This window comes from Amblyraja radiata, chromosome 21 (assembly GCF_010909765.2).
Source record: "Amblyraja radiata isolate CabotCenter1 chromosome 21, sAmbRad1.1.pri, whole genome shotgun sequence".
In the NCBI taxonomy this organism is placed as follows: domain Eukaryota; kingdom Metazoa; phylum Chordata; class Chondrichthyes; order Rajiformes; family Rajidae; genus Amblyraja; species Amblyraja radiata.
In genome coordinates, this window is record NC_045976.1 from 37,029,600 (window position 1) to 37,055,936 (window position 26,337).

General features: G+C 47.4%; 1 protein-coding gene across 7 annotated transcripts in view; it reads left to right on the forward strand.

Annotated features, from left to right (window-relative positions):
- The window catches only part of plxna4 (plexin A4), a 538,927-nt gene that overhangs the window by 369,891 nt on the left and 142,699 nt on the right, over positions 1-26,337 (forward strand). The gene's annotated exons all lie outside the window — the stretch shown is intronic.

The following is a 26,337-nucleotide window of genomic DNA, read 5'->3' on the forward strand; positions in this document are numbered from 1 at the left end:
GACAGGGGGTGGACGAATGTGAAAGAGGAGGGGGGGGGGGGTGGCACAGTGGCGCGCAGTGGTGCCTCACAGCACCAGAGACTCGGTTCAATGATACGAACAATGTCGGAGCACTGTCTCACTGTACGAGTTCATTATATGGTTCGCACTTAATTGCCTCTGGAACTAACAACAGACTAATGGCCCTGTCCCACGGTACGAGTTCATTCCAAGAGTTCTCCCGGGTTTGCCCTGATTCGAACTCGGAGATTTACGGTAATGGCCGCTCGTCGGTACTCGGGGCCCTCGTGGACATTTTTCAACATGTTGAAAAAATCTTCACGAGTCTTCCCGAGCTCACCGCGTTTCCCGAGTACCTGCCGTTAGCGTTGCGAGCCGCTAAGAGACGTCCCCGAGCTCCGCCGTATTCGCTACGTACATTCCACCTGCTTACAACGAGTTTGATTTTTTTTTTTAAACTCGGGAGAGCTCTTGAATGAACTCGTACAGTGGGACAGGGCTTCAACTTTATTGTACAGTGAAACGCTTTGCTTTGCAAAACAACCTGGTCAAGTCATGTAGCAGACCTCACCCACCATGGCAGTTCACAAGAGCCCATAGAGAGTTTTTGATCCTGTCTGTGGAACTGCGGAAGAGACTGCAGATGTTGGAATCCTGAGCAAATAGCAAAGCGCTGGAGGAACTCGGTCATCATCTGTGGAGGAAACATGGAGAACATGTTCTCCAAAGATGCTTCCTGACTCGCTGAGTTACGACACCACTTTGTGTCTTTTTTCATAAGTACATAAGTACTAGGTACAGAATTAGGCCCATCAAGTCTACTCCACCATTCAATCATAACTGATCTATCTTTCCCTCTCAACCCCATTCCCCTTTTTTCCCTTTTAAACGATGCCTCTTTCTCCTTACATCTATGCTTTATAAGAGGAAGGGGTGAAGAAGGGACTTTCTCTTTAACAATAATGTTGCCGACATCTGGAGTCACGCTGGCGCAGCGGTAGAGTTGCTGCCTTACAGTGCCAGAGACCCGGGTTCGATCCTGACTGCGGGCGCTGTCTATACGGGGTTTGTACGCTCTCCCCGTGACCGCCTGGGTTTTCTCCGAGATCTTCGGCCTCCTGCCACATTCCAAAGGGTTTGTAGGTTAATTGGCTTGGTATAAAAATGTAACGTGTCCACGATGTGTGTAGGACAGCGTTTATGTGCGGGGATCGCTGGGCGGTGCCGACTTGGTGGGCCAAAATGCCAGTTTCCGCGCCGTCTCTCTAAACCAAACCAAAATCTGATCACTTGCATTTGATGCATGACCTTCCACCTGAGTTTCGCATGTCACCTTAGAAAGCCAACCTTACACTCCACCTCAATTGTCACTGTCAGGTAAACCTGCCCTCGCCGATCGAAGCCTCTTAACTCCCACTGACAGGCTGTGATGATTTGAAAGGTTTGTTGAAAATATAGCTGTACACTGAAATTTCTTACAGGCAGATTGTACTTAAATTAATTGCACCCATTAAGGTAAGTGGAAAGGAAATTGCTACCTGGAGGTGCATTTCTTGTTTGAAGGGCTAGATGTTTGCTGGAGTACTTGTGTTTAACCTAACAGGAAAATCAATTGCTCCTGGAATTTAGGTTTGACAGTTCAGATGACTCCAGCTCTGATCGATAAGGTGCAGACTGTACAATGGGATTATTTTTGTTGTGTGTATGTCTCTGTTGGATTTTCTCCCTGCGTTCTCGTAGCTCTGAGCGACGGTGCCTGAACTTTCATGGTGGACGAGGGGAGCGGGTGGGGTGGGGAGAAACCCGCCTCGTGAATTTGAGGCCATTCGGTGCCCATTCCCCCAGCCATCAGGTTGATGGTGGCTTGCGCAAAATAGCTACTGCAAATGAAATCATCGTGGCCTTTTCAAACGTAAGGGTTAGCACCACACGCTACCAATCCCAACTGTGGTGACATTGGTAGAGTTGTCTCCTTGTAGGACACTGATATTTTCATTCTTGATCTTAAACCATGTATTGTGCTTTTGTGAGTAATTTATTGTACCTTGGCTTGCAATTTATTCTATGTAATGTCTTGTCTTTTATCTGGACCTTAGGTCTGTCATTAAAAAGTAAGAAGAAGAATATAGGAACCAACAATGTTGGTTTACCAAGGAAAGACACAAAGTGCTGGAGTAACTCAGCGGGTCAGGCAAAAACTTTGGAAGACATGGATAGGTGGTGTTTCACGTCAGATTCTTTGTGGTAGGGGGAGAAAGCTGGAAGAGAGCTGGGATAGAGGGTGCAAGGGCGGCACGGTGGCGCTGCGGTATAGTTGCTGCCTTACAGCGCTAGAGAATCTGGTTCGATCCTGACGACGGGTGCCGCCTGTACAGAGTTTGTACGTTTTCCCTGTGACCGCGTGGGCTTTCTCCGGGTACTCCGGCTTCCTCCCACACTCCAATGACGAACAGGTTTTGTAGCTTAATCGGCTTTTGTAAATTGTCCCCGGGGTGTCGGATGCCAAACTGGGAGAAGGTGGAACTGGTGCACAGGTGATAGTTGGTTGGTGCAGACTCGGTGGGCTGAGCGACCAGTATCCACGCTGTATCTCTGAGCGCTAAAGAACAAAGCAGGGCGGGTGATAGGTAGATACAGGTGTCGGGGGTATGGTTAGCAGATGTTTGGACAAAGGCCGGAAGTGAAAAGGCAAAAGGCTGCAAGATTAGGAGAGAAGAGGCATGAAATGTGAAGCTGGAGGAGGGAATATAGTTGAGAGGGGAGTGGAGAAAGAGAAAGGAGGGGCTGGATTGCGCGAGGAATGTGCGTGCATTAGGTGAGGCACGGGAAGAGGGGGTAAAATGGGGGAGAGTTGGATGGTTTGTTATCTAAAAATGGAGAATTCAATGTTCGTATTTTCTATCAATGAGCTATTTTTCTCACTGTATTCAGTCACGGTTAACACTACCATTTTAAGCTTTTAAGAATTTACATTCAAAATCCTTTACATGCCTTGTGCATCTTAGTTTAGTTTAGTTTAGAGACACTGCGCGGAACCAGGCCCTTCAGCCCACCGAGTCTGTCCCGACCAGCGATCCCCGCACACTAACACTACCCAACACACACCAGGGACAATTTAGATTTATTAACCTACAGCCAACTAACCTACAAACCGGCACGTCTTTGGAGTGTGGGAGGAAACCGAATATTTAGGAGATCACAGGGAGGAACGTGCAAACGCCGTACGGGCGGCACCTGTGGTCAGGATCGAACCCTGGTCCCTGGCGCTGTAAAGCAGCTGCTCTACCGCTGCGCCACAGTGCAGCTGATATTTATGTTGCGTTTGTTGTAAAAGAACAAACCTGCATAAAGACTGTTACCTCTTTCGGCCAAGTGTCAGCTGGTTGAGGGCTCTCTGGGAGATAGCGTTGTTTGAAGAAGCTTCCTGATCTTCTTGTGCTCACGAAATCCAGCTCGAACTTTTGAAAACTCTTCAGAGGCTGAGAGTGATTGCAAATTAGCAGGATCGCAGCATGACGAGGAACTCACTCCCACGGACCCTGACGCTTCTTAGTGTGACATTCAGTTTAGTTTTAGAGACACAGCGCGGAAGCAGTTCCCTTCAACTCACCGAGTCCGCGCAGACCAGCGATCGCCGCACATTAACACTATCCCACACACACTGGGGACAATTTACACTTATACCAAGCCAATTAACCTACAAATATCTTCGGAGTGTGGGGGGATACCGAGGATCTCGGAGAAAACCGGTGTGGTCACGGGGAGAGCGTACAAACTCCATACAGACAGCACCCGTAGTCGGGATCGAACCCGGGTCTCTGGCGCTGCAAGGCAGCAACTCTACCACTGCGCTACTGTGCCGACGTGATTAACATCAGTGTAACAGGTTAGAACTTGGTGGAGGGAGTGGGTGAGAAAGTGGGTTGCCTACTTATCCACATATAGTATTTAAACATATCAGTCCGGATCAGTTCAGTACTGTTTAGTTTACTGTCCCGTGTACCGAGGTACAATGAAAAGCCTCTGTTGTGTGCTAACCAGTCAGCGGAAAGACAGTACAGGTGCACAACCTTTTATCCGAAAGCCTTGGGACCAGACACTTTTCGTAATTCAGAATTTGTCGGTCTTCGGAATGGAATTTTTTTAGCGTAGATTTTAATGGCTGGCTCAGTGGGAGAGTGCTCGGCTCATATCCGCAAGGTCGCGAGTTTGCGCCTTGATCCCGGCAGTTACTCGAAGAGTTTGAGTCTTCAATGTAGTTTTTTCTTGCAGAATAAATGTTTGTATGAAATGCAGTGTAGGAGAGGTGTACTGACTGTGTGGGCAGAACTTTGGAAGTGATTGCCCACCAGTCTAAAAAGCCGCTGTGTCTCCCTGTCCCTGGGATAGCAGGGGGCGATCAAACAGCACAATACCCCCCCTCCCCCTCCAACTCCAGAGGAATCCGCTCCCCGATGGGCCGCTACGGCGACAAGTGGCAGTTTGCCCACAGCCCGAGCTGCGCCCCCTCATCCGCCACCCCAAGAACAAGACGTACCTTGCACACCATCAGCTTCTGCCCCTACGTGTTCCTCTGGAGTTGGAGCGGGGCTGGAGTTGCTGCTGGCCGTGGGTCTCTGGGATCTCCGTGCTTGCAGTGGGCCTGGGGGTCGGTGTCCCGTTGGTCCTGACGTCTCCGGCCACCCCCCTGGACTGGAGCTGAGACTGGAAACTGTACCGCCCTTGCCCCCTCCCTCTGCAACTGCAAACAACCCCACTCTCCTGCAAGGGCGGTACAGTTCCCGGAGGATGGCAGGTGGCCGGAGACGACAGGACCAACAGGAACCCGCTCCCCGAGCCACTGGCCGGACGCCTCTTCCTTGGCTTTAGATCCAGCCCGCTGCTCAGGCGCTAGCGGGCTGGGCTCGGCACGGTGTCGGGATAGCGGTGCGCCGGGTAAGCGGTCCTACCGCCTTGTTGCTGCCCCCCCCCCCCCCACCAGATGGACGCTCCTCCGTGGAGTCGAGCAGGGGACAGGTTTGTTGTAGAGCCTTTCTTCTCTGCCGGACAGCAGAAAGCTCCCTGTGAAAGAAAAAGCCTCTACGACGCCCCGAGCTGCGCCCCGTCATCCGCAACCCAGGTTCCTCTGTAGTTGGAGCGGGGCTGGGCTGGGCTGCTGTTGGCTGTGGGTCTCTGGGATCTCCGTGCTTGCAGTGGGCCTGGGGGTCGGTGTCCCGATGAGGGGGCGCAGCTCGGGGAACGGCTTCTGGTGGTCCTGACGTCTCCGGCCAGTTTGCAGTTTTCCTCTGTAGTTGGAACGGGGCTGGGCTGCTGCTGGCTGTGGGTCTCTGGGATCTCCGTGCTTGCAGTGGGCCTGGGGGTCGGTGTCCCGTTGGTCCTGACGTCTCCGGTGACTGGCACGGTCCTGCTGGCATCGCCGACGTGAAGACAGTGCAAAGCGCCCGCGGCGGTGCAATGGGCTGGAGAGGGGAGGGAAGGGGTCACACACATGGCCGGGAAGCAGAGGGGTGTAGGTGGGGTGAAACTGCCTCACGATACACTGTGTATCGTGACCGTGGGAACTTTTTAACTCAGCGGGCAGGCAGCAGCAGATTGTCAATTATTAACCCTCCCGCGCAATATACCCTCACCTTCTCTTTTATGAATGGGGATTTAGTTCCCCTTTCTTCGAGGACCGACCGGAGGTTCCGCTGTCACCTCTGCGGGCCGCCCTCGGTGAACGTTTTCAAGGACCTTTCTTCAAGGACCGAAAAAATGGCCGCTATTCGGAGGTTTTCGTTATTTGGATGTTCGGATAAAAGGTTGTGCACCTGTACATGATTACAATCGAGCCATTTACACTGTACCGATACATGACATGAATATATACACACACATATTCATGTGTGTATATATTTATATTATGGTATATGGACACACTGATCTGTTTTGTAGTCAATGCCTACTATGTTCTGTGTGCTGAAGCAAAGCAAGAATTTCATTGTCCTATCAGGGACACATGACAATAAACTTACTTGACTTGACTTGACTTGACAAAGGTAATAACAAGATAAAGCCAGTATAGTCTGATCAAAGATAATCCAAGGGTCGCCAATGAGGTAGTTAGTAGTTCAGCGCGGCTCTCCAGTTGTGGTAGGATGGTTCATATGTGCAGAAGGTGCCAAGAATAGACAGCACGTCTTGGCAATACAAATTTTATTGCACGAATGCTGCCAAATCTAGATTAGTACAGATTAGGTTCTTGATTAGGACGGGTGTCAGGGGTTATGGGAGAAGGCAGTTGAAGGGGGCTACGAGGGAGAGATAAATCAGCCAGGGTTAAATGGTGGAGTAGACTTGATGGGCCGAATGGATCCTCTGCTCCTACCCGCTTATGAGCTCATCACTTATCGGCTGAATGCTTTCTGCATTTCCTGTTCTTTGTTTCAGATTTGCAGCATCTGCAGATGCTAGACTTGTGTGAGGGATCGAACTGTTGATTAGCATGTAAACCTCCGCCATCACTCACAGGGGCTCTCTCGGTTCTCACTTGGACCAGTGAAGCAGAGAGTTACCCTGTTCCAACTATCTATTCTGTGCTTGCTTTGCTGAACTGCTGAAGCCAGATTAATTCAAACTGAAGCATTTTCTCAATGCCATTTACCAAGTCAGCACCTTGGATGGAAAAAATAATATTAATTTTCAGGCATATCTCTCTGTCAATATTTTAATTACATTTTAAATTATCTGACTGCTTCGATTCTCAGACTAGCTGATGTGTTCTGAATGCCAGCCAGGATTACATTAAAAATACAGAGGCACGCAAATAAATATTAAAGTAATTAAATAGGAAATGTGTGTAGCAGTGGTAGACATACTAAATAGGGAAATGTCGTGGTGTCAATAAAATGGCATTTTCAACAAATTTATGATTAAATTAGATTTTTTAAAAAGCTGTCTAGCTTTTCATTGGAAAATCAATGTTGAATGATCTCTGGATGAATATGCTCAATTTGATCCAGGAATGTTTCAAGCTCCACAATTTGTCATTACTGCTGTGGCTTAGTGTTAACACTTGTTTGCTCCCGAGTCAGAAGGTTATGAGTTTGACTCCCACTTCAGCTACGCCATGTTTAGGGGGAGTTTTGATGAGTTCTACATTAGAAACATAGAACGTAGAAACATAGGTGCAGGTGTAGGCCATTCGGCCCTTCGAGCCAGCACCCCCATTCAGTATGATCATGCCTGATCATCCAGAATCAGTCCCCTGTTCCTGCTTTCTCCCCATATCCTTTGATCACGTTAGCCCTAAGAGCTATCTCTAATGCCCCTGTCCCACTTAGGAAACCTGAACGGAAACCTCTGGAGACTTTGTGCCCCACCCAAGGTTTCCGTGCGGTTCCCGGAGGTTCCCGGAGGTTTTTGTCGGTCTCCCTACCTGCTTCCACTACCTGCAACCTCCGGCAACCACCTGCAACCTCCGGGAACCGCACGGAAACCTTGGGTGGGGCGCAAAGTCTACAGAGGTTTCTGTTCAGGTTTCCTAAGTGGGACAGGGGCATAAGTGGGACAGGGCCGTAACTCTCTCTTGAAGACATCCAGTGAATTGGCCACCACTGCCTTCTGTGGCAGAGAATTCCACAGATTCACAACTCTCTGGCTAAAAATGTTTTTCCTCATCTCAGTCCTAAATGGCCGACCCCTTATTCTTAAACTGTGACCCCTGGTTCTGGACTCCCCCAACATAGGGAACATTTATCCTGCATCTAGCTTGTCCAATCCCTTAAGAATTGTTTATGTTTCTATAAGATCCCCCCTCATCCATCTAAATTCCAGTGAATATAAGCCCAGTCGACCAGTGATCCCCACACACTTACACTATCCTGCACACACTAGGGACAATTTACAATCTTACTGAAGCCAATTAACCTGCAAACCTGTACGTCTTTGGAGTGTGGGAGGAAACTGGAGCACCTGAAGAAAACCCATGTTGTCACGGGGGGGGGGGGGGGGGGGGGGGGGTGGCGGTCGGGAGGCGGGAACTGAGGGGGAAAGGTCACAAGCTCCATATGGACGGCACCCGTAGTCAGGATTGAACCCGGATCTCAGGCGCTGTGAGGCAGCAACTCTACCTCAGAGGGCGGTGGAGGCAGGTTCTCTGGATGCTTTCAAGAGAGAGCTAGATAGGGCTCTTAAAAATAGCAGAGTCAGGGGATATGGAGAGAAGGCAGGAACGGGGTACTGATTGGGGATGATCAGCCATGATCACATTGAATAGCGGTGCTGGCTCGAAGGGCCGAATGGCCTACCCCTGCACCTATTATCTATTGTCTACCACTGCGCCACTGTGGTCCATGGCTCTGTCGACGTTGGAGATTAAAAAAGAGGCACAAAGTGTTGGAGTAACTCAACGCATCTCTGGAGGACATGGGCAGGTGATAGTTTAGGTCAGGTGCCTCTCAGAGGGAACTGGCAATGGCAACCTGTGGAATAAATAGAGCCTTTAACCAAAACGTTCGACCCCAGCTGCAGTGATGAGGTTAACTCTCTTCCCAGCCAATACATTCAGTACAATTCACTGTGGAAATCCAATTGCATGGTTCATCTCTCCTGCATAAAGCCAGCAAATGACACAATCCATGCAGTAAGGGACGATAATTACATAGTCAATGAGGAAAGGGAACCTAATTAGATAATCAATGAGTCGGGAGGAAAGACACAATAGCAAGGTAGGACAATGACCGCCAGTGACTTAAGTCATCAATTAGGAATCATTATCGATAGATTAGGTCGAAGCAGTTTCCTTTCACGAGGCAAAGGTGCAGCCTGAATCAAGGTTTAAACACCTTACAGAACTTCAGGACATCCATGTCCACACAGTCAACTTGTGCGGGAGCCTTCTAGAAATGAGAGAAAATCAGCGGGTGCGGCAGCATCTATGGAGCGAAGGAAATAGGCAACGTTTTGGGGCGAAACCCTTCTTCGGACCGTGTCCTTCAAAATAGGTATACCTTGAGGAGTTATCGCAGTGGAGTAGATAAAATGTTCAAGGAGGAACTGCAGATGCTGGAAAATCGAAGGTAGACTGAAGAAGGGTTTCGGCCCGAAACGTTGCCTATTTCCTTCGCTCCATAGCTGCTGCCGCATCCGCTGAGTTTCTCCAGCATTTTTGTCTACCTTCGATTTTCCAGCATCTGCAGTTCCTTCTTGAGCCTTCTAGAAATTATTCTGCACCTTCAGTATCCCAAAGCATGGCACGAGTGCCTGGTGAAGCAAGATTCAATGCTGAGCTACAGGCAACTGAACCCTGGGGGCAAAATAAACCCCCCCTGTGGACCTGCCTAAAACAGGGCATTTACTGAGTGATGGAACAGCTTCTGGGCCCAGCCATGTAGATGGGTCCCATCCCAAAATGTCATCTATCCATGTTCTCCAGAGATGCTGCCTGACCCATTGAGTTACTCTAGCACTTGGTGAGCAATTTTTTCGGATGGTTTAGAAACATAGAAACATAGAAATTAGGTGCAGGTGTAGGCCATTCGGCCCTTCGAGCCTGCACCGCCATTCAATATGATCATGGCTGATCATCCAACTCAGTATCCCGTACCTGCCTTCTCTCCATACCCTCTGATCCCTTTAGCCACAAGGGCCACATCTAACTCCCTCTTAAATATAGCCAATGAACTGGCCTCGACTACCCTCTGTGGCAGAGAGTTCCAGAGATTCACCACTCTCTGTGTGAAAAAAGTTCTTCTCATCTCGGTTTTAAAGGATTTCCCCCTTATCCTTAAGCTGTGACCCCTTGTCCTGGACTTCCCCAACATCGGGAGCAATCTTCCTGCATCTAGCCTGTCCAACCCCTTAAGGATTTTATAAGTTTCTATAAGATCCCCTCTCAATCTCCTAAATTCTAGAGAGTATAAACCAAGTCTATCCAGTCTTTCTTCATAAGACAGTCCTGACATCCCAGGAATCAGTCTGGTGAACCTTCTCTGCACTCCCTCTATGGCAATAATGTCCTTCCTCAGATTTGGAGACCAAAACTGTACGAAATACTCCAGGTGTGGTCTCACCAAGACCTTGTACAACTGCAGTAGAACCTCCCTGCTCCTATACTCAAATCCTTTTGCTATGAAAGCTAACATACCATTCGCTTTCCTCACTGCCTGCTGCACCTGCATGCCCACTTTCAATGACTGGTGTACCATGACACCCAGGTCTCGCTGCATCTCCCCTTTTCCTAGTCGGCCACCATTTAGATAATAGTCTGCTTTCCTGTTTTTGCCACCAAAATGGATAACCTCACATTTATCCACATTATACTGCATCTGCCAAACATTTGCCCACTCACCCAGCCTATCCAAGTCACCTTGCAGTCTCCTAGCATCCTCCTCACAGCTAACACTGCCCCCCAGCTTAGTGTCATCCGCAAACCTGGAGATATTGCCTTCAATTCCCTCATCCAGATCATTAATATTTTAAAGCGAGGAAGTTAGATGAGCAACTGGGAGTGTCGAGAGGCAAGGGCATTTAATTGTCATATGTAGATTAGATTAGATACTTTTATTGTTACATGTGATAAGCCACAGTGAGATATTTTGTTTTAAATACCAAGGCATACAAAGAGTCGCCACCTACCAGGTGACGACAAAGTTACAAAGTGCCCACTTTTTTTTGCCCCAATGGTCCCCCCTTTCCCTCCACCATCAGTTCTCGACCCCCCCCCCCCCACCCCCGAGAACAGAACAATGAAAATCTGACTTGTAGCAACAAAACAAGTCTGTCAGTCTGAAGAAGGGTCTGGACCCGAAACGTCGCTCCATAGATGCTGCCTCACCCGCTGAGTTTCTCCAGCATTTTTATCTACCTTCGATTTTTCCAGCATCTGCAGTTCCTTCTTGAACAGGTTTGTCAGTGCAGTATTCATAACACAATGTACAACTGAGGTTTTAATAATTTAAAGAAATATATTCAATTAATGCAATGATTCCATGATAGTTCATTGCCGCAGGTGCCTAGGTACAGTCAAATGCTTTGCTGTGCATACAACCCAGTAAAACCAAACAGCAGGCCAGCTTCTTCTTCTTTCCGTGTCCATCTTATTACAAATGTTGACCTCGCTGTCATCGTCCGTCCTGAAAAGGACGCAAGCTCCCGGCGACAATCAGTGGGAGACATCGCTTGTCGCACTAGATGATGGTGGTAGCAGATTTAGCTCGGGATACTTCCAGTTTCCAGCCCCACGACGTGGACACTTCTGCTACGGGGCCAACAGCAGACCATACCAAGACAAACGTTCTCCGAATAGTCCTATCTTCTGCTCGCCACAGCGGCGATCCAGGCCTACCGGGTTAGTGCGAAATAAAAGGCCAAGGTCCTCAGTGCAACCAAGACATCGTTGTTATTGACAATAGGCAATAGGTGCAGGAGTAGGCATTCGGCCCTCCAAGCCAGCACCACCATTCAATGTGATCATGGCTGATCATCCCCAATCACTACCCCGTTCCTGCCTTCTCCCCACATCCCCTGACTCCGCTATCTTTAAGAGCCCTATCTAGCTCTCTCTTGAAAGTATCCAGAGAACCAGCCTCCACCGCCCTCTCAGGCAGAGAATTCCACACTCACAACTCTCTGTGTGAAAGAGTGTTTCCTCGTCTCCGTTCTAAATGGCTTATCCCTTATTCTTAAACTGTGGCCCCTGGTTCTGGACTCCCCCAACATCAGGAACATGTTTCCTGCCTCTAGCGTGTCAAAACCCTTAACAATCTTATATGTTTCAATAAGATACCCTCTCATCCTTCTAAACTCCAGAGTGTACAAGCCCAGCCGCTCCATTCTCTCAGCATATGACAGTCCCGCCATCCCGGGAATTAACCTTGTAAACCTACGCTGCGCTCCCTCAATAGCAAGAATGTCGTTCCTCAAATTGTTATGCCTTCAAATGATCATATCCCACAGAGAGCTGTGGAAATGGCCGTTGAACTGGATCAGAATGTAGGCTGGAGATGTTACAGCGATACTATGCGGCTATGGTGGAGGGAGGGAGGGATTGGAAGGACATCTCAGGGCGGCACGGTGGCGCAGCGATAGAGTTGCTGCCTTACAGCGCCAGAGATCCGGGTTCAATCCTGACCACGGGTGCTGTCTGTACAGAGTTTGCACGTTCTCTCCGAGACTGCATACGATTTCTCCAGGAGCTCCTGTTTCCTCCCACACTCCAAAGGCGTACAGGTTTGTAAGTTAATTTGTAAATAAAAATGTCCCTGGTGTGTGTAGGATAGCGTTAGTGTGTTGGGATCGATGGGCAGTGCAAACTTGGTGAGCCGAAGGGCCTATTTCCACACTGTATCGCTAAACAAAACAAAATGAAATGAAGTGCCACTCAGTTGAGAGATGTTCACAAAACAATCGATAAGCAGGCAATTGACGTGAAACACGAACTATCTCTCTCCACGTAGATGCTGCTTGACCTGTTGAGTATTTCCAGGGATATTTTTCTCAAGGAACAAATGCAGGAAGGCAGGCCATTTAATCCAATTACTTCTGCATCAGAAGCAGTCATTTGCTTTATCCCACAGGTATTAATTGCCCTCTATTCAAATAAATCAGATGATAAGTCACAGATGCCGGCTTACAGCTTTCCTATGCGTGGAGTCACATAGGAGGTGACGATTAATGATTATTCAATTGCCAATTACATCTGCAATATTTACAGATCATTTCATTAATTAATATCCAATGGCAAATTTTGATAGTTTCAGACACCGATTTGATTACACAAATTTCAGTTGGATACTGTGCAATTAATTATTCATGGTTACTCTCCAAAGAATGGATGACTATTGCTGTACCGTAGACAAGCGTTACATTATTTAAATGCTCCTTGCGAGCATCTCTCTAAGACAGCAATAAATACAGCTTATTATGAGAAGATGATTATGAAAAAAAATTGGATTGTGAAATATTCATTAAAAGTAATTCCTTTTAAGGATCTAAGTGGAAAGCGAAGATAGACACAAAATGCTGTAGTAACTCAGCGGGACGGGCAGCATCTGTGGATAGAAGGAATGAGTGACGTTTCGGGTCGAGACCCTTCTTCAGACTGAGAGTCAGGGGAGAGGGAGTTGGGAGATATGCATTCCTGCCAACATTTGAAAATGAAAAATCTTACTCTGAGTGCACGGGTTGACGGAGTGCAAGCAGCGAAGGCATTACGGGTGGGGTCAGGGGCCCACCTTAGCTCCTGGATTTTCTCCCTCTCCCTCTCCCTCTCCCTCTCCCTCTCCTACTCTCTCTCTCCCTCTCTCCCTCTCCCTCTCCCTCCCCCTCCCCCTCTCCCCCTCCTCCCCCTCTCCCTCTCACCGGGTTCGATCCTGACCATGGGTGCTGTCTGTATGGAGTTTGTACGTGCTCCCCGTGGCATGATGGGCTGAAGGGCCTGTTTCCACACCGTATCTCTGGAAAAAAACCCAAAACTAAAAGGGTAATCAACAGGTTGAATGAATATCCAAGCAGGGTAGCCCGTTGTATATTGCTCAAATGGAAGGGGCTGTTGGCAACACTGGTAGTTGGACGTGTGCATTGGACCCATCTTTGGCATTGACTTCCAGAATGGTGTTACGGTTCCCACCGTAGCCTCAAACAGAGACATAGAGAGAGTACAGCATAGCCACAGGCCACAATGTCCACGCCAAACACTGTGCTAAAATAAACTAATCTCCTCTGCCTGAACAGGACCCATAATCCTTCATCCCCTGCAAATCCGTGTACCTATCGAAAAGCTTCTTAAACGGGACTATTGTATCTGTCTCTACCACCATCTCTGGCAGCGCATACCTTGTCTGGACATCTGGATGCCCGCAGCGGCGACTGCGGAGGGTTGTGGTCCCGACCACGGGGGAAAATGGAGAGGACTGGCCAAACTTTGTGCCTTCCACCACAGTGATGAATGCTGTGGTGGATGTTTGTGTTACATTTTTATTGTGTATTGTGTGTTCTTTTTTATTGTACCGCTGCTGGCAAATTCATTTCACTGCACTTTATGTGCACGTGAAGAATAAAACGGACTTGACTCCAGGTACCTACTACTCTCTCTGTGTAAAACAAAAAACTTGCCCCCTCCTTTAAACTTCGCCCTCTCACCTCAAGGCTATGCATGCCCTCTAGTCTGTGGCATTTCCACCCTGGGAAAAGTGTTCCGACTGTCTACCCTCTCGATGCCTCACATCAATATAATTTCATCAGATCTCCCTCACCCTCATGCATTGCTGAGGATAGACACAAAAAGCTGGAGTAACTCAGCGGGACAGGCAGCATCTTTGGAGAGAAGGAATGGGTGACGTTTCGGGTCGGGACCCTTCTTCAGACTTGCCTTTCCACTGGACTGGTCACAAAAGCCTTTCACTGCACCTCGGTACACGTGACAATAAACTAAACTCAAGGCGTTCTTGAGAAAACAATCCCCGTTTGTTCTAGCTCTCCTTGTAACTAATGCCTCCCCCAGTTAAGGCAGCATTCTGATAAAAATGAACTCTTAGCTTATAATAGTGACTTAAATTTGTACAGCCCCATGTGTGACATTGCAGCTAATGAAATGATCATAAGGCAGCAATCACACCATTAATCTGTGTGCAATACACTCCCACAATGACCTGATCATTTATATTTCTAATTCTGAACGTTTTTCCTTTGCTGCTCCTTGAGGCGACCATTTTTGTCTAAATCCAAATCTCTTTGGAGTCTTGATGAATTTCAGCATTTCAGATCTCCCCACCACACACACACACACACACACACACACACACACACACACACACACACACACACACACACACACACACACACACACACACACACACACACACACACACACACAGTTCAATTAGAATGGCTTAAATATAACTGTACATTCTGAACTTTACAATTGTACCGCAGACAGCCATTTTGTGTGTGATATTTTTTAGTGCTGTCGGTGAACATTGAGCCGGACTGCAATGAGTCAACGACGTTATTTTACCAAAAATGCATTTTTTTCTCCTCTTTTCAAACTTACCTTTTTATACGAAAATGCTTTGAAAATTCTGCCAATTATGTACAGTTGCTGTCACAGTAATGGGAATGTCAGTAAATGCCAATCAATCAGGTTGCACATTACAACAGTGCCCCTCTGCCACTTTAATGTAGGTCAAGGAGAACTAAATCTAATCATCTCAATGATGGGAATACACTAACGACGGGCAATTTAATGGTTGTGCTTTAAATCAGAGCCATTTTTGAGCTAATTCATGTTTATTTGAATGTATTTTAGTAGATGCAGAGCCTTTTATCTAGAGTAGGGTAATCAAGAACTAGAGGAGAAACATCAGTCTGAAGAAGGGTCCCGACCCGAACCGTCGCCCATTCCTTCATTCCAGAAATGCTGCCTGTCCCGCTGAGTTACTCCAGCATTTTGTGTTGATCTTCAAGAACTAGCGGGCATACAGTAGGTTTAAGGTGAGGATGGGAAAGATTTAATAGGAGCCGGAGGGGAAACTATTTTACACAAAGGGTGGTAGCAGTATGGAACAGACTGCCAGAGGAGGTGGTTGAGACAGGTACTATTGTTTAAGAAACATTTGGACAGGTTCATGGATAGGAGAGGTTTGGAGGGATAAGAGTCAAATGCAGGCAGGTGGGACTAGTGTAAATGGGGCAAGTTGGTCGGTATGGGTAAGTTGGGCCGAAGGGCCTGATTCCATGCTGTATCACTCTGAGATAATGCAGGAGTGCTAAACTTCCAACTTAGGGTCAGAAGTAGTTTTAGTTTAGAGATACAACGACCAGCGATCCCTGCACATTAACACAAGCCTACATACACTGGGGACAATATACACTTATACCAAGTGTACAAAACCCAAGCCAATTAATCTACAAACCTGTACGTCTTTGGAGTGTAGGAGGAAACCGAAGATCTTGTAGAATAACCCACACAGTCACGGGTAGAGAGCGTATAAACTCCGTACAGACAGCACCCATAGTTGGGATCGAACCCATGTGCCCGGCGCTGTAAGGCATCAACTCTACCGCTGTGCCGACCACCTTTCAACTGGTTGTGTTGGGTGGGGGGGGGGGGGGGGTAGGGGGGAGCTGGAAGACTGAAAGCTGGGAGCAGGACAAGACCTGGTGAGTGATAGGTGGATACAAGTCTAAAGTCTTGAGGGCCTGTCCCACTTAGGAGTTATTTGCGCATATTTGCAAGATTTTGTACATCCCAAAATCCCGGGGCACCACGTGCGTCACTGCCTACGTCACCACGCACCTTGCGCGCCTAATCCGCACCATGCGCGCTTCACGCGAGCGGCGTGACTGGCGCGTCGTGTGTCGTGACGCGTAAATGATGTTGCGTAAATTACACGCAAATTACACCGAAGTGGGACAGGCCCTTTAAGCTTAAAGACGCGGCTACTGTCCTCTTATTTTAACGTTAGTTCCTCCTGTTCATGGGTCCCCTGTCAGAGGAAATAATTTATCTTTATCAAAATCGATTGATAATATTGAATTATCCTGATTGGGTCTCTATTAAATCTTCAAGAAGCTGCAACCAGAGTCAATGCCACATAAAGTAAATCTAGTTTGTGTCACAAAATGAATCGAATCTATAATAATATGTTGAAATCATGCAAGAATTGGAGTTTATTCAATGCAGCTTTTGACCAATGCTGATCAATCTGACCTTGGGCGACAACCTTCTGCTGCGAAACGCAGTTTGTTCAAATGTTGAAGATAGACACAAAGTGCTGGAGTAACTCAGTGGGTCGGTCAACATCTCTGGAAGAAAAGTATGGGGGCGTTTCAGGTCGGGACCCTGCTTCAGATTTGCAGGACTCTCATCGGAGAGAGTTTAGTTTAGTTTAGTTTAGAGATACAGTGCGGAAACAGGCCCTTCAGCCCACTGAGTCCATGCCGACCAGCGATCCCCGTGCACTTACACTATCCTACTGGGAACAATTTATTTTTAATTTTAATTTTTTTAATTTTTTATTAAAAGCACATGTACCAATAGTAATAAACAACAAACCGGTTACAGAATTCTTACATTGCTTCAATTTTTAAAGGTTTTTTATTAAAGAAAAGAAATAGAGAAAGAAAGTAACAATTATACTCAGCTAATTTACCTACAAACCTGTATGTATTTGGAGTGTGGGAGGAGACCGGTGCACCCGGGGGAAACCCACGCAGGTCACGGGGAAAAGGTACGAACTCCGTACACTCAGGATCGAATCCGGGTCTCTGGTGCTGTGAGGCAGCAACTCTATCCACTTCTTCATAAGCTTGAGGAGATTTTACAGTGGAGTAATCCAAAGAACTGCAGATGCCGGTTTCGACATTGTTGGCCCTGTCTGGAGGGGGCGATTCTCTGGGAACCTGCTGGTGGGTTTGAGTAGGTCCAGAAAGTTGCCCCATGAGATGGAGCCTGAGGGGGACGACAGGTGCTGGAAACTCAACAACAAAAACAAACTGCTGGAGGACCTCAGCGGGTCGAGCAGCATCTGTAGGGAGAAAGGATTAGTTGACGTGTTGGGTTTGCTACAGTTCCTGCTCAACCCACTGCATGACTTCAGCAGTTTATTTTTAGTGCATCCGACGGTCTCGGGACAGAAGAATAAAAGTCACGCTCTGAATAAAGTCTAAAGCAGCATCTGCAGTTCCTTGCTTCAGGATAGAATAATGTCCTTTGGAGTAAGGGAGATGAAACTAGAAGCTCTGTCGTGGAAAGCTGTCTATTTTTTGGGGTCTGACACTAATAGAATGGGTGGACTTGGTAGTCATTTATAGCAGTCGGTGCTTAGAAAGTTTAGCATTGGACTGCAGTTTAATCCATTGTCCCTGACAGTGCTTGGAGCTGAAAATCCTTCCTTACATCCCTCACTCCTCATCCTTCGAAGCATGCTCGCAATCTGTCCTTCCGACACAATTTTCAGTTGCCTTTGCTGAATTTTCCCTCCTCCATTCCCCGGAGCTCTGAATGTTTTTATTGAATTACTGTATTAAAGCCCCACCTGAATTTCAATGCATTCCTCTCACATCTCCACTCCCACTGAACAGTGCACTAAATTGGCTTCACTTTGGGCGTTGAATGTTTGTGATACATTGCAGTCCTGAAGCTTGCAGACCCTAAACAACGCACCGACCTTCGTTAGTCGATCACCAGCTCCTCCGGTTTCATTCAACTTCCACCGCCGCCGCAGAATTCAGCTGCAATTCTGAAGTCTAATCTTCCCAGTATTAGATAATTATAAATATATTTATTTACAATCAATCATTTGCAAACAATCATGATTCAGAGATATTTCCCCCGAGTGAAATTAACCGTCCGGTGGAACAATTTGTTTTGTACGTTGATAAATTCTTCATGTAAAGAAAGCACAGTTAGTTTACTGCCTGATTGCTCAGGTACCCTTGGAGCTTTTGGAACGAGAAATGATTTTCTTCATTGTTGGTGATGCCTGCCCAATTTCATTTTCTTTTTCAGAAGAGTAAGCAGCCTGCACTGAACACCAGGTTAATAAAACTCCTTGCGGGCTTTCTATATAATCACCACACAACCTTGTGTGCTAATAACAAGGCTGCTTGCATTCAGGGCATTTAAGTGCAAACCGAATTTAAAGAACAAAAAATTTGAGAAATAAGTTGTGGTAAAATTTAGTAGAATTTAAATACAGGTTGGCAGTTTGAATTTTCATTACACTGGAGTGGTCTATAATCCCGAGTATGGAATGTGATAAAAATCCAATAAAAATAAACTGCTGATGCTGGTTTATGCCAAAGAAACCAAGTGCTGGAGTATTGTGTACAGTTTTGGTCTCCTAATTTGAGGAAGGACATCCTTGTGATTGAGGCAGTGCAGCGTAGGTTCACGAGATTGATCCCTGGGATGGCGGGATGAGGAATATGTCATACGAGGAAAGATTGAAAAGACTAGGCTTGTATTCACTGGAGTTTAGAAGGATGAGGGGGGGAACTTATAGAAACATATCAAAATTATAAAAGGACTGGACAAGATAGATGCAGGAAAAATGTTCCCAATGTTGGGAAAGTCCAGAACCAGGGGACACAGTCTTAGAATAAAGGGGAGGTTATTTAAGACTGAGGTGAGAAAAAAAAATTTCACCCGGAGAGTTGTGAATTTATGGAATTGCCTGCCACAGAGGGCAGTGGAGGCCAAGTCACTGGATGGATTTAAGAGAGAGTTAGATAGAGCTCTAGGGGCTAGTGGAGTCAAGGGATGTGGGGAGAAGGCAGGCACGGGTTATTTATAGGGGGCGATCAGCCATGATCACAATGATCGAAGGGCCGAATGGCCTCCTCCTGCACCTATGTTCTATGTTTCTATGTTTCCAGTAACTCAACGGGTCAGGTAGCATATCTAGAGAAAGTGGATAGGTACTGCTTTGGGTCGAGACCTTTTTTCAGACTCTATGGAATGTGAATATCTTTCTTGTGGTTTAATTAGGTTATTGTCAGACGATATAGGATCATTTAGCTTTCCCTTGCAGTTAATGAAATCGTTCAAACAGGAGTCATACAAATGTCTACATTGAAAGCTAGTGGCAATTAGCATGGATTATAGTCAATGATAACAATGCATATTTTTATAGTAATTCATTTATTTATTATCTAACTCAATTATATTCCGAGGCAGAACACAAATTGCTGGAGGAACTCAATGGGTCTGGCAGCATCTGGGGAGAGAATGGACAGACAACGGTTTGGATCTCAACCCAACATTATATAGAGAGGACAATTACTGTGTAGATCAAGGGACTGAATGAGGGGGAATTAAGAAGGATCTGAAAGTTGTGTCGAATAGTTTTGCCTGGGTGGCCCAGTGGCGTAGCTGATAGAGCTGCTGCTTCACAGCGCCAGAGACCCAGGTTCGATCCTCGCCTCACCCCTACAGTCTGCACCCGTAGTCAGGATCGAACTCAGGTCTGCCGCGCTGTAAGTCAGAAAGTCCGTTGCAGCGCACTTTAATCTAATCTAAATTACTTTAATTTAAATCTAAATTCACACTATAGATGGGTAGCAAGAATTCTACTGAGCATGGAGAATAGAGTGGGGAGGGAATATGAAGAATGGAGATTGAGGCATCTGTGTCTGGTGGTGAATGAATGGATAGAGGATCACAAAGTAATGGGGTTCAGGACTGTAGGGTGAGGGGAGGTGATGTTGAAGTGGTTCAGATGGTTGTGCATCCAGCTTATAGAATGTAATGTGACAATACACTGTCTGATGTGGTCAGTGTTGATGGAAGGGCCAGTTTGAATGCCTAAAAGTTTAGTTTAGTTTAGAGATACAGCGCGGAAACAGGCCCTGCGGCCCACTGGGTACGCGCCGACCAGTGATCCCCGCATATTCAAGTTCAAGTTCAAGTGAGTTTATTGTCATGTGTCCCTGATAGGACAATGAAATTCTTGCTTTGCTTCAGCACACAGAACATAGTAGGCATTTACTACAAAACAGATCAGTGCGTCCATATACCATAATATAAATATATACACACATGAATAGATAAACTGATAAAGTGCAAATAACAGATAATGGGTTATTAATAATCAGAGTTTTGTCCGAGCCAGGTTTAATAGCCTGATGGCTGTGGGGAAGTAGCTATTCCTGAACCTGGTCGTTGCAGTCTTCAGGCTCCTGTACCTTCTACCTGAAGGTAGCAGGGAGATGAGTGTGTGGCCAGGATGGTGTGGGTCCTTGATGATACTGCCAGCCTTTTTGAGGCAGCGACTGCGATATTAACACTATCCCATACACACGAGGGCCAGTTTTTACATTTACCAAGCCAATTTACCTACAAAGACGCACGTCTTTGGAGTGTGGGCGGAAACCAAAGATCCCGGAGAAAAGCTGCGTGGTCACGGGGAGAACGTGCAAACTCCGTGCGGACAGCGGCCGTGGTCGGGATCAAACCCGGGTCTCTGGCGCCGTAAGGTAGCAACTCTATCGGCTGCGCCTCCGTGCCGCCCTTTGCACAGACGTCGAGAGGGTGACCTCCATACAAAACCAATCGAGCCTGATCCTACCCGATGTTTTAATCCTCCTCGCTGTCCTGCAATCTGAGACCCAGTTTGATTAAGGGGGGGGGGGGAGGAAACACCCCCGAACCAATTGGTTCTGTTTTTGTACGAAATGCGTAAAAATAAAAAAATAGGGCGGAGCAGGAGGGAGGATAGAGAACGCAGAGATTATTAAAAAAAAACAAGCCTGAGTAATAATCTGGAATCAAATTTGTAAAAAAATAAGAGTAATTTTCATGTCCTTTCAGCTAAGTGCACTTAAGGGCTTTCATCACTTTAATATTAAGTGTCATGTTAATGGGACTGTCAATCATAGTCTGTTGCAAAGACACTTAGATCAGGCACTGAGCTTTCGTAATGATCATCAACTATTGTACAAGTGTTGGGCTGTATAACCGTCACCCCTTTTGAAGGAGATGGGAGACACATTCAAAACCGAGGCCCATTTTCTGATTGCTGGATAATTGCTTGCAATCACTTTTCCATTATCAGCCGAATAATTTATTTTTGTCACTGCCTTTTTTTTTTTGGTAGATCGTCAGTTTTGCTGTCAATTATCAAATCTGCGAAAGAAAGAGAGGGTGACTTGTGCCACTGTAACAACCCTCGCCACCCCGGGATGCCTCAAAGTGCTTTAGTTTGTAATGGATGGATAAAGTTTTGGGGGGGGGGGGGTTTTTTGACGGAGGAAGTACTTAGCGCCCGCTCCGTGAATGAGGAGGCAGCGGTCTGATTGAGGGCTGTCGAACACACAGAAAGGCAGGAATAGACTGTTAACATAATAAATAGAAGCTCCAGGATAACAGTCGGCACTGCAAATTGGTCCACTCTCAATAATTTGCTCCTCAACCTTCCCCAGCCCCCCACTCCCCCCCCCACTCCCCCCCCGCAGCTGAAACTGCAGTATATGAAGCAGAATTTGGCATGGTTTGATTATATCTATTTGAGAGGCAGCAACTTCCCTCTCCCATCGACATCTAAACCCCATCCCTTGTCTGGTTCTGCCCCGCTCAGCTGCCTCACCCAGGCCCGCCCGCATTCAACAACCCCTAACTGGACTTTCTGCCCATGTCAAAGACTAGAAGAAGGGTTTGCCCTCAGGTGCGGGGGGCAAAGTGTAAAGAAGATGTACGGGACAAGTTTCTTTACACAGAGAGTCGCGGTGGCGCAGCGGTAGAGTTGCATTAGGGTTAGGGTTAGAGTTAGGGTTAACCCTAACCCTTACATCAAAATGCAGCGCTGGAGACCCGGGTTCGATCCCGACTACGGGTGCTGTCTGTATGGAGTTTGTACGTTCTCCCCGTGATCTGCGTGGGTTTTTTCCGGTTTCCTCCTACGCTCCAAAGACGTTTGTAGGTTAATTGGCTTGATAAAAATGTAAATATTCCAAGTTGGCGATATGCAGAGTACTGGCCTGCCGACTACAACATTCAGAAGGTTCAGCAGGATAGTGGTGGGTGCCTGGACCCCGCTGGGACAGATGGTGGGGGGGGGGGGGGGGGGGGGGGGGTTGGGGCAGGCACGATTGTGGCATTCGAGAGGCTTTTGGATAAGCACATGGAAGTGCAGGGAATGGAGGGATATGGATCACGTGCATGCAGGGGAGTTTAGTTTAACTTGCCGTCGAGTCCTGCACAGACGTTGTGGGCCGAATGGCCTGTTCTGGTGCTGCTTAGTTCTATGTTCTATGCATGTTGGAAGCTCCAGTGTTTCCCTCCCAGCATTTCTCCTCTAGTTCTCTGGCATTCTGCCCTGCCCCACCTCCTCCCTGATTTGTGTTCATCTCCTCTGAAGACGCTACAACCACCTTCATGAGTTCAGTACCAAGTGCTCCACAGTCAATGAAAGTCATTTGAGATTTGTCTTCAACCGAATACATTTGTAAACTGCTGCAGTGCATCACATTGCCAATCCGAGAAGGAGACAGCGTGGAGGTAGGGCCATTGGAGACTTTAGACTTTAGAGACATAGCGCGGAAACAGGCTCTTTGGCCCACCGCGCCCACACCGACCAGCGATCACCCGTACACTCCCCTACACACGAGGGATAATCTTACAATTTTACCCAAGCCAATTAACCGACAAACCTGCACGTCTATGGAGTGTGGGAGGAAACCGGGGCACCCGGAGAAAACCCACGTGGTCACGGGGAGAGCGTGCAAACTCCGTGCAGACAGCACCCCTGGTCAGGATCGAACCCGGATCTGTAAGGCAGCAACTCTACCGCCACAGCACTGTGCTGCCCGAACAATCTTATACCATTGTACCAATATTGACTCTTTAAAAATGTTCTTGACTGCTTGATCCCATTCCCTTCCCTTCCCCACTATCCGTTTGTAAGTTGCCATTGAATCTTTTTTTAATTTAATTTTTTATTTTTTATATAGCACGTTTAAATCAACTCGCGTTGAAACCAAAGTGCTTTACATAGAAGAAATAATTACGTTTCCGTACATCCATAGAATAATTTAAAAAAAAAATTAAAAGAAATTCTGTTCTCACTATCTTCCCAAACTTATTTCTTTGATCCCACCAATGCTTTTGACGGACTGAAAGTCATCTTTTCTCAGGCGAATGACCTTTCGCGGGGTCAGTACTTTGGGACGTGATGAATAAGGTGGCAACTAGAAATAATCTAAAATAATTTGGTGTGGTGCTGAATTGGAGTTGCTGCCTTACAGGCAGTGAGACCCAGCCCACCGAGATCCACGCCGACCGTCGATCACTCGTTCACGCTCGTTCCAGTTCATCCCACTTTACCATCCACTCCCTGCACACTAGGGGGCAATTTTACAGAGACCAATTATCCTGCAAGCCCGCACGTCTTTTGTGATAATAATAATAATAATGATGGATGGGATTTATATAGCGCCTTTCTAATACTCAAGGCGCTTTACATCGCATTATTCATTCACTCCTCAGTCACACTCGGTGGTGGTAAGCTACTTCTGTAGCCACAGCTGCCCTGGGGCAGACTGACGGAAGCGTGGCTGCCAATCTGCGCCTACGGCCCCTCCGACCACCACCAATCACTCACACACATTCACACATGGGTGAAGTGTCTTGCCCAAGGACACAACGACAGTATGCACTCCAAGCGGGATTCGAACCGGCTACCTTCCGGTTTCCAGCCGAACACTTAGCCCATTGTGCCATCTGTCGTCCCATGGGAGGACAGATGTGATGTGGGAGGATATCAGAACACCCGGAGGAAAATCACGCGATCACAGGGACAACGTGCAAACTCAACATAGACAGCAGCACCTGAGGTCAGGATCGAACCTGGGTCTCTGGCGCCGTGATGCAGCAGCTCGACCAGCTGCGGCACCGCGCTGCCCCAGGGCGGATGGTGCTTTTTAAGGGACTGTGTAAAATCAAGAGTTTATAACTAAAGATAATCGCAACGGTATGTATTCGGCAGGAATTTTAAAATGGAGTTTAGTTCATTGTCACGTGTACCGAGGTACAGTGAAAAGCTGTTGCAGCGTGCTAACCAGTCAGCGGAAAGACCACACACAATTACAATCGAGCCATTCACAGTGTACTGGTACATGATAAAGGAAATAGCATCAATAATGTTTAGTGTACGATATAGTCCAATAATGTTGCTCAGAGCCCAATGACAAAGAGTGCAGCTTATGTGAAGTGAGGATGAGGGAAGGGAACTATCAGTAGCAACACCGGCATAACATTTGTTACCGCGGAGTTGGCCATCCTTCAGTAACTGCCCCCAACAGACACTTTGATAGATGAGGCAATCAGAAAGCAGAGGAGCCCTGGCTGGCTTCCAAGAAGCAGCAGCCTGTTGTTGCTATCGTGGGATCTCACAGTCCCCACCACCAACCAGTCGCTCGGCCGTCCCAGAAGCCTGTTCCAACCTGGCCGACCGCCCAACCACATCACTGCCGCCCCTCTCTCTCCCTTTACGCAAGCTGCTTTACATGCGGCATCCGCACAGGATAGCGGACTTGCTGGCGAAGGGGGAGAGCCGTCGCAGCAGGGATTTGGGGCTTGCGATGTCCACGAAGCATCTGATGCATCGGTACCATTGTAGCAAGAGGGGGGCGCGGACTCTGATTCCCAAAATCCTGCAGGTTTACAGTGAGGCGGCAACTCTACTGCTGGGCAGCACGGTGGGTGGCGCAGCGGGAGAGTTGCTGTCTTACAGCGCCAGAGACCCGTGATCGATCCTGACTACGGGCGCTGTCTGCACGGAGTTTGTACGTTCTCCCTGTGACCGCGTGGGTTTTCCCCGGGTGCTCTGGTTTCCAAAGACGACAAGTTTCGTAGGAGAAGTGTTTTGGCCCGAGACGTTACCTATTCCTTCGCTCCATAGATGCTGCTGCACCCGCTGAGTTTCTCCAGCATTTTTGTGTACCTAAAAAAAAAATTTGTAGGCTAATTGGCTTGGTAAAATTGTAAATTGTCCCCAGTGTGTGTAGGATAATGTTACTGTGCGGGGATCGCTGGCCGCCACGGACCTGTTGGGCTAAAGGGACTGTTTCCGCGCTGTGTCACTAAACTAAACTAAACCCATTGATTTTTCATTTCAATCTTCTCCTGAATGACCCTCTCTATTTAACGCCAGACCTAATTATTGCTAAGAGGGCTTCATCATCTTATTTCCTGATATTCCTTCTCGGTTTGGGTTTCATCATGGTTTTCCCCCCATTCGTCAGTGTATCGGTACACTGTGAATGGATCGACTGTAATCATGTGTTGTCTTTCCGCTGATGGTTGGCACGCAACAAAAGCTTTTCACTGTACCTCGGTACACGTGTCGAATAAACTAAACTCTAACTCAACAGATACACCATGGAAAACAGGCCCTTCGGCCCACTGAAACTATGCCGACCATCGATCACCCGTTCACACACTAGTTCTACGTCATCCCACTTTCGCATCTACTCCCCATACACAGGTAGAACGTGCAAACTCCCCACAGACAGCACCCCTTGTCAGGATCGAACGTTATTCCCTTATCATGTATCTATACACTGTGAATGGCCCGATTGTAATCATGTGTTGTCTTTCCGCTGACTGGTTAGCGGGCAACTAAAGCTTTTCACGGTACCTCGGTACACGTGACAATAAACCAAACTCAAACTAAACCCGGATCTCTGGTGCTGTGTGACACTGGCTCTATCAGCTGCAGCTCTCTGCTGCCGTTATAGTCCGGTGATACACCTTGCTTCACACAGTAGTTATAAAAGAAGTGATTGATGTTTTATTCTAGGGATATAATCCTTTCAAACCTTCGCCCCTTTGTTAAAGGGTTGCAAAGTGAAGAAAAA